The 10,112-nt window shown below is 35.5% G+C and overlaps 1 long non-coding RNA gene across 1 annotated transcript; it reads right to left on the reverse strand.

The window, feature by feature from the left end:
* Positions 1-4,507: 4,507 nt before the first annotated feature.
* Positions 4,508-5,682, reverse strand: LOC113340891. The gene is made up of 5 exons (XR_003355673.1): positions 5,556-5,682; positions 5,418-5,468; positions 5,138-5,335; positions 4,988-5,027; positions 4,508-4,904 (listed from the first exon to the last, which is right to left on the reverse strand). It is a non-coding gene; the product is annotated as an uncharacterized LOC113340891 (long non-coding RNA).
* Between the last annotated feature and the right edge of the window lie 4,430 nt (positions 5,683-10,112).

Genomic DNA, 10,112 nt, shown 5'->3' on the forward strand with positions numbered 1-10,112 from the left:
TCTTGTGTTTTTAAGAAGGGTAACTAGGGTTTGAAATAGCCATTATTGTGAGTACACATAGCTATTGCCAACGTTTTCATCTTGCAATGTTTTTAGATCTATTTATTCAAATTCTAAGTTATTTGGAAGATGATTTTTGCAATATTAATCTTTATGGTTTTATATATTGCAAATTGTTATGGGATATGTTGTTTACGTCCGTGAACCTTGACTGTCCCATACTTGTTCAAAATTTAACTCTATTATATATCGGTATGAAGTATTGATAAAAGATAGAATGGACTTTTGATTACAAAAGTTAAGCCTTTTATGTCATTATGCAAATATTGATGGAAGAAAGGATGAACTTTTGTTTACAAAGATTAAGTCTATTATATGTCGTTGTGAAAATAGTGATGAAAAATAGAATGAATCTTTGATTATACCGCAGTATTGGTCTTTCCCTGATCCACATCTTTGTGCACATATTGTGTTGCTCCGTAAGTTCTCTTATGTTGAGCATGACCAATTGAATTGATCATTTTTCTTGTGGTTAATTCAATTGAGATTTTTGGATACAAATTCATATTCTTATGTGATTTGTTAATGTCCAAAGAAATCTTTCTTTTTGTGTAAAAGTAAGGTCGCTCTTGTTGTTCTTTCGGGAATGACATCTTATGGAAAAGAGCTCTTAATTGAACTTGTGCTTAATTGCCAAATCTTTGTGGGGAGTGCGGCTGTGGAATATTGTAGGGGTTATCTTGTATCTTTATAAACTCCTTGATGAATACACTAGGTTTCGACTATGTGAAATCTTCGAAACAAGTTGGTATGTAGTTATCTTTTGGTCATGAAGTATCTCTATGAAAATTTCATGAGGATCCTACTAGTTTTCGTACCTTTTCCAATTTATATTGACAAAAAGGGGGAGAATCAATGTGTAGTTCACACTACAAATACATATGGTTTACGAATCATTATGTAAGGGGGATTGGTTTTCATTGTGAGATGAAGTATTGACTAAGGGGGAGTGATACATATCACCATAGTATTGTTGTCAAAGTCGTGATACAATTGAACTTTGATGTTGTGTAATGATACTATGACACTGTATAACAATGATTGAGAGCAATTGTCTTCTCATTTTTATAGCTACGGATCTTCAAAAACTTTGATGCTGAGTTGAACACATTTGGAATTATTGGTGCACTTGAAAGTGACGAAGATTTTGAGTAATGTTGAAGTACCAAGGAAATCAAGCATTTGGATGAGAAGCTACAAAGTTTATTTATTTTGTAATCCATATGTATTGATAGTTTTGTCACTAAAATTGACAAAGGGGGAGATTGTTAGATCATTGCTCAGTCGAACTCGCAAGCGTTGCTATCTCAAGCTTGTTTGTCAATGTTAGTGACCAAAACTATAAGTCTTGATTTCTAGTCTACTTATAGTAAAGTCTCGGACTAGGATAGAATGTTTAGTTGAGCATTAGACTTCACGGCGTTCATCAATTGAAGACGAAGAACTACTAAGGATAGCTTGTGGAACTTCATCAACAAAAGGTATGTGGAGACTAAAACTCATATATCACTTGGAAAGTATATTTATACTCTATCTCCTATATTGAGACGAAAGTCGTATTACTATATAGTTGTCGATTATACACATTTGAGATTTCGAGCCGAGTTTAACTGGCTTACATATTTCTCGGAATATGTGTTGGTAAGCTTTCGCTTCAACCAAGTTCATCTTATATTCTTGACGAAAGTCAAAATATGATCATGTGAAAATCGCCGAGTAACATCCTACATGATTTGTGTGATACAATCATTTGGTGTAGACTTGGAATATTTGGTTATGATTATTTCAATAACTTGAAAATTGCTTTGATGCTAATAGTGTGTGAAAACTTCTATTGTCATCCTCTAAGAAATTTTAATGATTGAAATAAGAGTTTAGAGTACTTAACCATCATTGGATTATAAACATAGTGTTCATTCTTGCATGTATGTGATCCATGACCGGAACTAAAGTATGCATACCCGTATGCGTACTTGTAGTTGTGAAATTCCGTGTACCAAGTACACATACCGGTACGCATACTTGCGTAAGTTATAGGTCCAGGAATTGATGTTGGGTTTTGGAAGTGTACTAAGTATGCGTACCCGTTTGCATACCGGCGAACCCAAACTCAGACCGGCTACTTAAGTATGCGTACCCGTTTGCATACTTGAGTGGTTAAAGTTCTAAAATCTGTTGGCTCATGAACTAATACATTTATATATTAAGGAATGCATTCTTTGCAAACCGTGGTTATAATGTTCATGAATTGATTCGAGTGAATAAAACCGATTTTGCTTCAATTGTGTTCTTGTATACTTCTATGAGAATATAGAAATTGAACAACTATTTAACTAGTTTCATTTGAGTCATCTGAACTAGTCATGGTTAAGATGAATAAGATTGGTATGAGAGTGTTCATATAGCTAACCTCGGTTAACTACGGTTGAGCCAACATAGTGTACACGTTTAGGTACGGTTACTAAACCTCAATGAGGGTACATTTCATTTGTGTATAACAAGCTAAGTTCGATCTAACGGTTCAAAGATATTAGCTTGAATATAATCAGGTTTTCATCTAAAGGTGAATATTGAATGCTTTGTTACCAAGGTAACTTAGATTTCAAACCTTGATTTGAAAACTATATAAAGGAGAACTCTAGCAACTGGGAAAACTAATCCCCACACCTCCTGTGTGATACTAGTTGTATAATCTAGAGTCGGTTCTCCTTTAACCTTAGGTTTTTCATGAAACCATGTAGATTAACGACTTAAAGAATTCATTGGGATTGTGAATCCAGACCCAACTATTTTCTCTGTAGTTGCATGATCTGATCTTGTTGTTTCTATCGTATTTGAGTACTATCTTCTCTAACATTGGCTCGAGATTTAATCTCCGATAGGCAAGATAAAAAGTAGTCACAAACATCTTCGTCTAATCGTTTGTGATTCCACAATATCTTGTTTCGCTACCATACGATTAAAATTATTGTGAGGTGATTGATATTTCTAGGATGTTCTTCGGGAATATAAGTTCGGTATATCAATTGGTTACTGTTCACCTTGATTTATCAAAATACGGAACAAAACTCGTAGGTATTTCTGTGGGAGACAAATTTATCTATTCCTATAGACTTTTCTGCGTGAGACAGATTTGTTTATCAAGTCTTCGACTTTGGGTCGTAGCAACTCTTGGTTGTGGGTGAGATCAACTAAGGGAATCAAGTGCGTAGTATCCTGCTGGGATCAGAGACGTAAGGAGCGCCACTGTACCTTGAGTCAGTGTGAGATTGATTAGGGTTCAACTACAGTCCAGTCCGAAGTTCATTGGTAGTAGGCTAGTGTGTGTAGCGGCTTAATACAGTGTGATGTTCAAATATGGACTAGGTCCCGGGATTTTCTGCATTTGCAGTTTCCTCGTTAACAAAATTCTGGTGTCTGTGTTATTTTTTTTCCGCATTATATTTTGTTATATAATTGAAATATCACAGGTTGTGCGTAGAATCGATCAATTGGAAAATCCGACATTTAGTTGTTGATTGAAATTGATTGATCCTTGAACATTGGTCTTTGGTACCATTCAAGTTATTTCTCTTATGTTCAATCAGGCTCGCAAATTCCTATTTGCTGATTGCAAATTGAATTGAGAGATAAAGATATAAAACTCTTTGATATACTTTTATCTAGATTGAGTCTAACTGTCTAGTTGATTCTCTTGAAAGTATATTGGAATTTGTCAATTCAGATTGCTAAACGAAATATTGGATGTGGTTGTTAGACCCCGCGTTTTCAAAGTTAATAGAAGTTCCTACAACTTCTTCGAGTATCTTTTTCTTCTTCTTTTTCTCCATAATGTGAATCCAATGGGATAAACTATGTTAAAGTTTAGATTGTCCAATTTAGTTTTTCGTTATATTTTTGTCGGACCAACTTCTAGTTTTTGTGGAGTTTAATATGTTGGCTAAAACGTTCTTTTTTGAAATTAAGGTAAAACATATTTGGGCTAAAAACGCAGTTGCTTTAGACATTGGCTCTATCAGATGATTTCATTCGATAAATGCAACATGGGCTTCAGAATCTTCATAGACGAAGTTATGCTTGTTATAGCAGTATGATTCCTTTAATGTGAATTGGGGGTATCAACTCAACTTTGTGCTTATATTCAATTTCTTGTAGCTCAGAGGTCAAATGATTCACACTGAATTGGATATATCACTTTGATATGCTCGATCAACGCAGTTGGATAAGGGACGGGACCCGTGGTATGCTTCTACACGATTGAAGTTGCTTTTATACTGACTCGCCTTTTATGTTTATATGCAGAATATTTAGTCATGAGATACTTAGATTGGGAAAGACATTCTTACTGTTAAACAAAGAACATGATAAGTCTGGCATTATTCTTTCTGATAAAACCAAAAGAAAGGCTACATGGCAAGTCTGGCATCATTCTTAATGTGGCTGGAAATGTATGAACAGATTTTATTAAGACCGAAAGAAAGATTACAGTACAAAGAAGAAGAGAAGTCAGACAGTTCCGACAACTCAAACAACAAAGAACATCAAAAAAGAAAAAAAAAAACTCAACACAAGTCTGGCAAAATGAAAAGCTACCAGAAAAATTCATCTGACGATGGTCTTCCTTACGTTGTTTCTTGGTTCAGCTTCCCAAAAAGCCCATGGTAAAGATGCTCATTTTGAGGCACAAAGTCTGCCAAAGCCCATCCGATTGACCCGGCCAGACGGCCGAACATGCCAAGTAGGGTTCAATTATTTTTGGGGGACGATAATGACTTTTCGTGGTGGCGGTCTCCCTTACGGTGATGACGACAACAGCGGGAGCAAAATTCGGCGTTTTCCGGTGACTGTTTGGATCAGAAATTTAGACCAAGAAAATAGAAGAAACAACTCCCGTAAGCAATAATTAATATAGTGAATGTTCACCTACCTCCTGGAATGATCGATCAAGTTGTGTAATGGCTCCTCGTCTAAATGTAAATAATAACGAGAACAGATTACAAACAAGAAAATTAGGGGTTTTGACGAAGGAACAGAAACCAAAATCCAGAAAAACAAGAGATGACGATATGATACTCACGATTTGACTAAGATGTTTAATCTCGTCTATGGTCCTTACACCTTCTAGTAAGGATTTCCAATCCATCTTTCCATTGTTTCGTCGGTGCTTTAGGTTATGGTGCCGGTATCGCCTACAATGACGACAATCACAGCACAAGTGGTCTCACAAATAATGACGACAATCACAACACAAGTCAGCACTGGCGTCTTAGATTATCTGTTTGAATCAGGGGGAAAAAATGAATAATATATCATCTAAAAGTCTTTAAGATAAAACCTCGTGAGATGAATGTACGTACCTTACGAAAGATGTAATCGACCACAACTCTATCGTTCTCATCTAAGTCTGACTAATCAACAAAAAAAACGATAATTAGAGTTTCGAAAGGAAGGAATAAAAATCAAAATGAGAATAAAGAAATGTCGATGATACTTACTTTTTGGGGAAGTTGATGAGTTTTTTCCAAGGTTCTAAGACCTTTTACTAATGATTTGAAACCCATCTTAATCTCTTCTTCGCGGATCAGCATTTGAAGATTGCTGCGGATAAACAAAGAATCCGGATACGGAGAATGACAACAAAATCTTTATAGACTATATATAGGGATGGAAGTAACTGAAAAATCACGCTTCTGAAACATCGCAGTGTTTGAAAAATAACTGAAAATTCAAAACATCCCAACGGTCCAAAGTCAACCGTTTTGTAACCAACGCCTTTATTAGAGACATTCTCACACGCATGGACCTGGTGAGTCCGTGACTCGTGACCCCTCCTTCAGTCCTTTGGGTACCAATGGGAAAGGGCGTTGGTGGGATCATTTGTACTCGGTAGAAAATGGTGGGGCCCAGTCACTACAAGACCGCCGTAGGATGTAGCAATTCGGGATTCGGCAAACGTACGGAACGGCAAACGTACGAGTATTATACGATTTTGTAAAATCCAGATTCGGTCCAAAATTCGGTCAACGGGACGTGATTCATCATTAATTCGGAACGGCATGCGTACGTGTATAATTCGATTTATAAATGTGAGTTCGGCTCTGAAAATTCGGTATCTATATATAACAAATAATTTGTATTTATAAGGTCATAGACCAATTTTTATGCATATGTGTGAGTTATTTAAGGAAAAAATAAACTCAATATGATGATATTAATAATATATACAACATTAGTTATCCAAAAGGACGTCGTATGGTGGTTTAGATGCTTGGTTAGTGAGTTTGAGATCTCTCTCACCTTCACCTTCAAATCTCTTCAGTCGTTTTTGTTTCATAAAAATTACAACACGTCTAATATTCGGTCGTGTATGTTCGGGAGGCAGTAAAGCCCAAAAAGTGGAGTCTTTGAAAAGTAAAAGCTAAAGAATTTATGGCCAATTAAGCGGATGTATCATTCGGGATACGTAAAATTCGTGAACGATTCGCGAATAATCCGGGAATGCCATATAATACGCGACTTGGGTTCGGAGTTGCAAACGTACGCGAATAAGACGGTAAAATTCGTGATATGAGAATCCGGAGATTCTTTCTTGGAAGAAATATTGGTATGTCTAGCGAAAAAAAAAAAAAAAAAAAAATTGAAGGAAGGTATGTCTAGAATTACTTTAATGTTTATGATGGAAATTTTGGTAATTTTGGTTGCACATCATGCATACACAAAATAAAATTGGTTGTGTTCAAAATTGTACGATAGTTCCATGTGATGTGCTTTTTGAATGCACGGAGTCTAAGACAATACTATGGACTATTGAGTCTAAAACATCAGGTATATAACGAGAAATACATCAATCAGAGCTCTGCGAATCGGTCGAAACTGAGTCAACCCAGTTTTAATTTTTTTTTCAGAAAATGAATTATAGAAGATAGATTTAGATGCATTTGGTGTTTCTTTTTGATAATTAATTGTTTAGATTTCTATTTTAAGTGCTAGTATTATTTTTGAAAGCAACTTGTGTATCTCTTAATCCTCTTCTTCCTTTTACATTTACATTTATATTTCATGTTCATGATTTTCCTTCATTTTTGCTTTCGATCTGCTGTTCCTTGATTCTTCTAACAACTCTGATAGTTTTGGTTGTTTTCTCTTTTACTGATATGGATTTCTAATTTTGCAGATTCCTCTGATTGTGCTATGGATTCCTTCCTATATTGGATCCTTGCTTTCAACACATGCTTGATTTTCAAGACAGTTTTATCACAATCGTCTATATTGCCTATTTCAGCTCATCCTCATATTGCAATTTTGCAAACTACACATGTCTCACTTTTCAGTTCTTCTCGATATGAGATTCATCACCCTACCCCGATTAAAGTTTTTACAACCATGATTCATCAGTATTCAAATCCGATTCAAATCCCGATCCAAAATTATAAAATTCAAATTGGTTCCTTTCCCCCTAATTTTGTCTGTGAGTTGGCATTATTTTGCGGGTCACATGCAGTTGACTGCTAACAGAAGAATAATGGTCATCAACCAAAATTATCCTAAGCGTTTCTTTAGGGAAAAAAAAATATTTGGAGTCATTTATCTTTAGTAACAACCCTTATTATAAATAAAGAAGAACCATACTCTTTAGAAATCATTCTAAACCCTAATAGAGTTTTTTCCTGCTACTCAATGGAGGCTACCGGCAATCAGACAAATAACTCTGGTGTTAAGAAGATCACTGACAAAATGAAAATCACTTCAATCAGAGGCAATAGAGGTGGTATTGTTTCTGCAAAAAAACTAAAAGAGGCAGCTGATGCTTGGTCGAACAGTTTGATTGGGTTGTTAATTACCACAGATGACAAAATCGAAATCTCTGCTATCAAAGAGGAGTTGAATGTTCTTTGGAAACAATATAAAAAGAGAGAAACCAAGACTGTTGGGAAATGCTTATTTGTGTTCAAGTTCAACTCCGAGAAGGATATGAAGGATGTGCTAAAAAAGACACCTTGGAATGTTCAAAGAAGTCTTCTTGCTTTACAAGAATACACAACAGGGATGGCGTATACTGAGTATGTTTCCAGGAAACAGGAGTGGAGTGTTCAGTTTAAGGGTCTGATCCTAGAGCATCATCATGAAGCTATTATTACTGAAGCGATTGAAGACTTGGGAAAAAAGATTTCCATATAACCAAAGAACTGCAGACAAAAATCAGGAAATATGATTACTGCTCGTATCGAGATTGATTTAACTGAATCACTGAAAAGAGGAGATTGGAGGAATTCTAACCATGGTGAACCTGTTTGGATTAGATATCACTGGTTGAAGCAACCACATAGCCTATGACCTAAATGTTACATAATAGATCATGATGACACTATCTGTGAGGAGGTTGCTGAACTTCTGCATGAACGAGCAATGACATTCGAGGAGTATGAAGAACATTGTAAGAAAAAGAAAGAGGCTGGAGATGAAGATGTTGTTCCTGAGAAAGATTATGTTCGTGCTGAACAAAATGGTGAAACAATGGATGATGTTGAGGAGGAGAGATCTGTCAAAAGAGCAAGAAACCAAACTGTGATGGATAACAGATCTAACCCTTCTATTCAAGGAACTATTATTGTTGTTCATGATGGGGAAAGGGTGATTTCATGGCGAACTCAAATACTGTAATAATGGATGGGATGGAGACTGGAGGAAATGAAAAGAATTGTGTTGAGGCAGGGAAGAATCAGATGCACAATCAAGGGGATCATGCTCTTGAGGTAAAATCTCGTTTTTGTATACATACTTCTTCTCTAAATTTAGATCATTTTTTACAAACAAACAAGCTTTTTTCGACTTTTATTTATTACATCTGTTTGAGTAGTTATAACTCTAGCTACACTAGCAATATGAGGCTTATAGCTTGGAATTGTCAAGGTTTTGTAAGTAAGAAAACTAGAGACCATCTCAAAAGACCTTACTTCTAGATATAACCTTGATATAGTTTTCATTTTCGAAGCTAAAATAGGTGACGACAAAATGTTAAAATTGATCAAGGGATATAATATAATTACCCAAATCATAAATTGATCCCCTCTAGAGGATTAGCTGGTGGTCTTATATTAATATGGAAGGATGGCTTCCACATAAATGTTATCAATTGGGATTCTTGGATTATTAACTGTTTTGTGCAGGATGATCCTTCTAAACCAGTTTGGATTTTAACTTGTATGTATGGTTCGTCATATCCAAACAACAAGAGAAACAATGGAATTACATCAAAGATATCAGTGCAACAGTCCATCAGCCGTGGGTTATTATTGGCGATTTGAACCTGGTTTTCTCTAATGTACAAGATTATCTTCAAACAACATGGGCAGATTTTCTTCTAATGTTTCTTCTTCAAGTACTTTTATATCAAGGAACTCTCCTTATATTAGTCTAATACAATAAGCAGGGTTAGAAGATATGAGTTATACTAGGAAATCTTTCACATGGTCTTCTAATGTTAATCGTACTGGAGTTCGACGTTCAAGACTCGATCGAGTACTTACAAATGCATATTGGATAATTCATTTTCCGGACGCTAAACTTATACATCTTCCCCAACTAGGTTCAGATCATTGTCCAATTATGTTTGATTCCTCTCACTCTGAGGGTGATAGAAAACGTAACTTGAAATATTTCCAATGTTACGAAAGGATGAATCTTTAAAACCTGAAGTTGAAGCAGCGTGTAATCACCAAATAAATGTCTCTCATGCATTCAAATTGTCCAAGAGATTGATCATAACTAGAAAATACGTCTCAAAGTGGAACAAGGAGAAGTTCGGGAATATACAAAGCAACATCTTTCTCTTGCATCAACAAATTGAAGTTATCCAGGAAGATAGTGAATATATTGAAGCTACATATCAAGTGCACCAGTTGGAAAACCAAATAGAGCATTGGCACCAAATACAAAATGAATATTGGGGACAAAAATCCAGAGATGATTATTATCTGGAGATGGATAGAGACACGAAGCACCATCATGAAAATGCAAACAAAAGACGGTCAAAAAATAATATCACAGCTCTA

Source organism: Papaver somniferum, unplaced genomic scaffold, assembly GCF_003573695.1.
Source record: "Papaver somniferum cultivar HN1 unplaced genomic scaffold, ASM357369v1 unplaced-scaffold_24, whole genome shotgun sequence".
Taxonomy (NCBI): domain Eukaryota; kingdom Viridiplantae; phylum Streptophyta; class Magnoliopsida; order Ranunculales; family Papaveraceae; genus Papaver; species Papaver somniferum.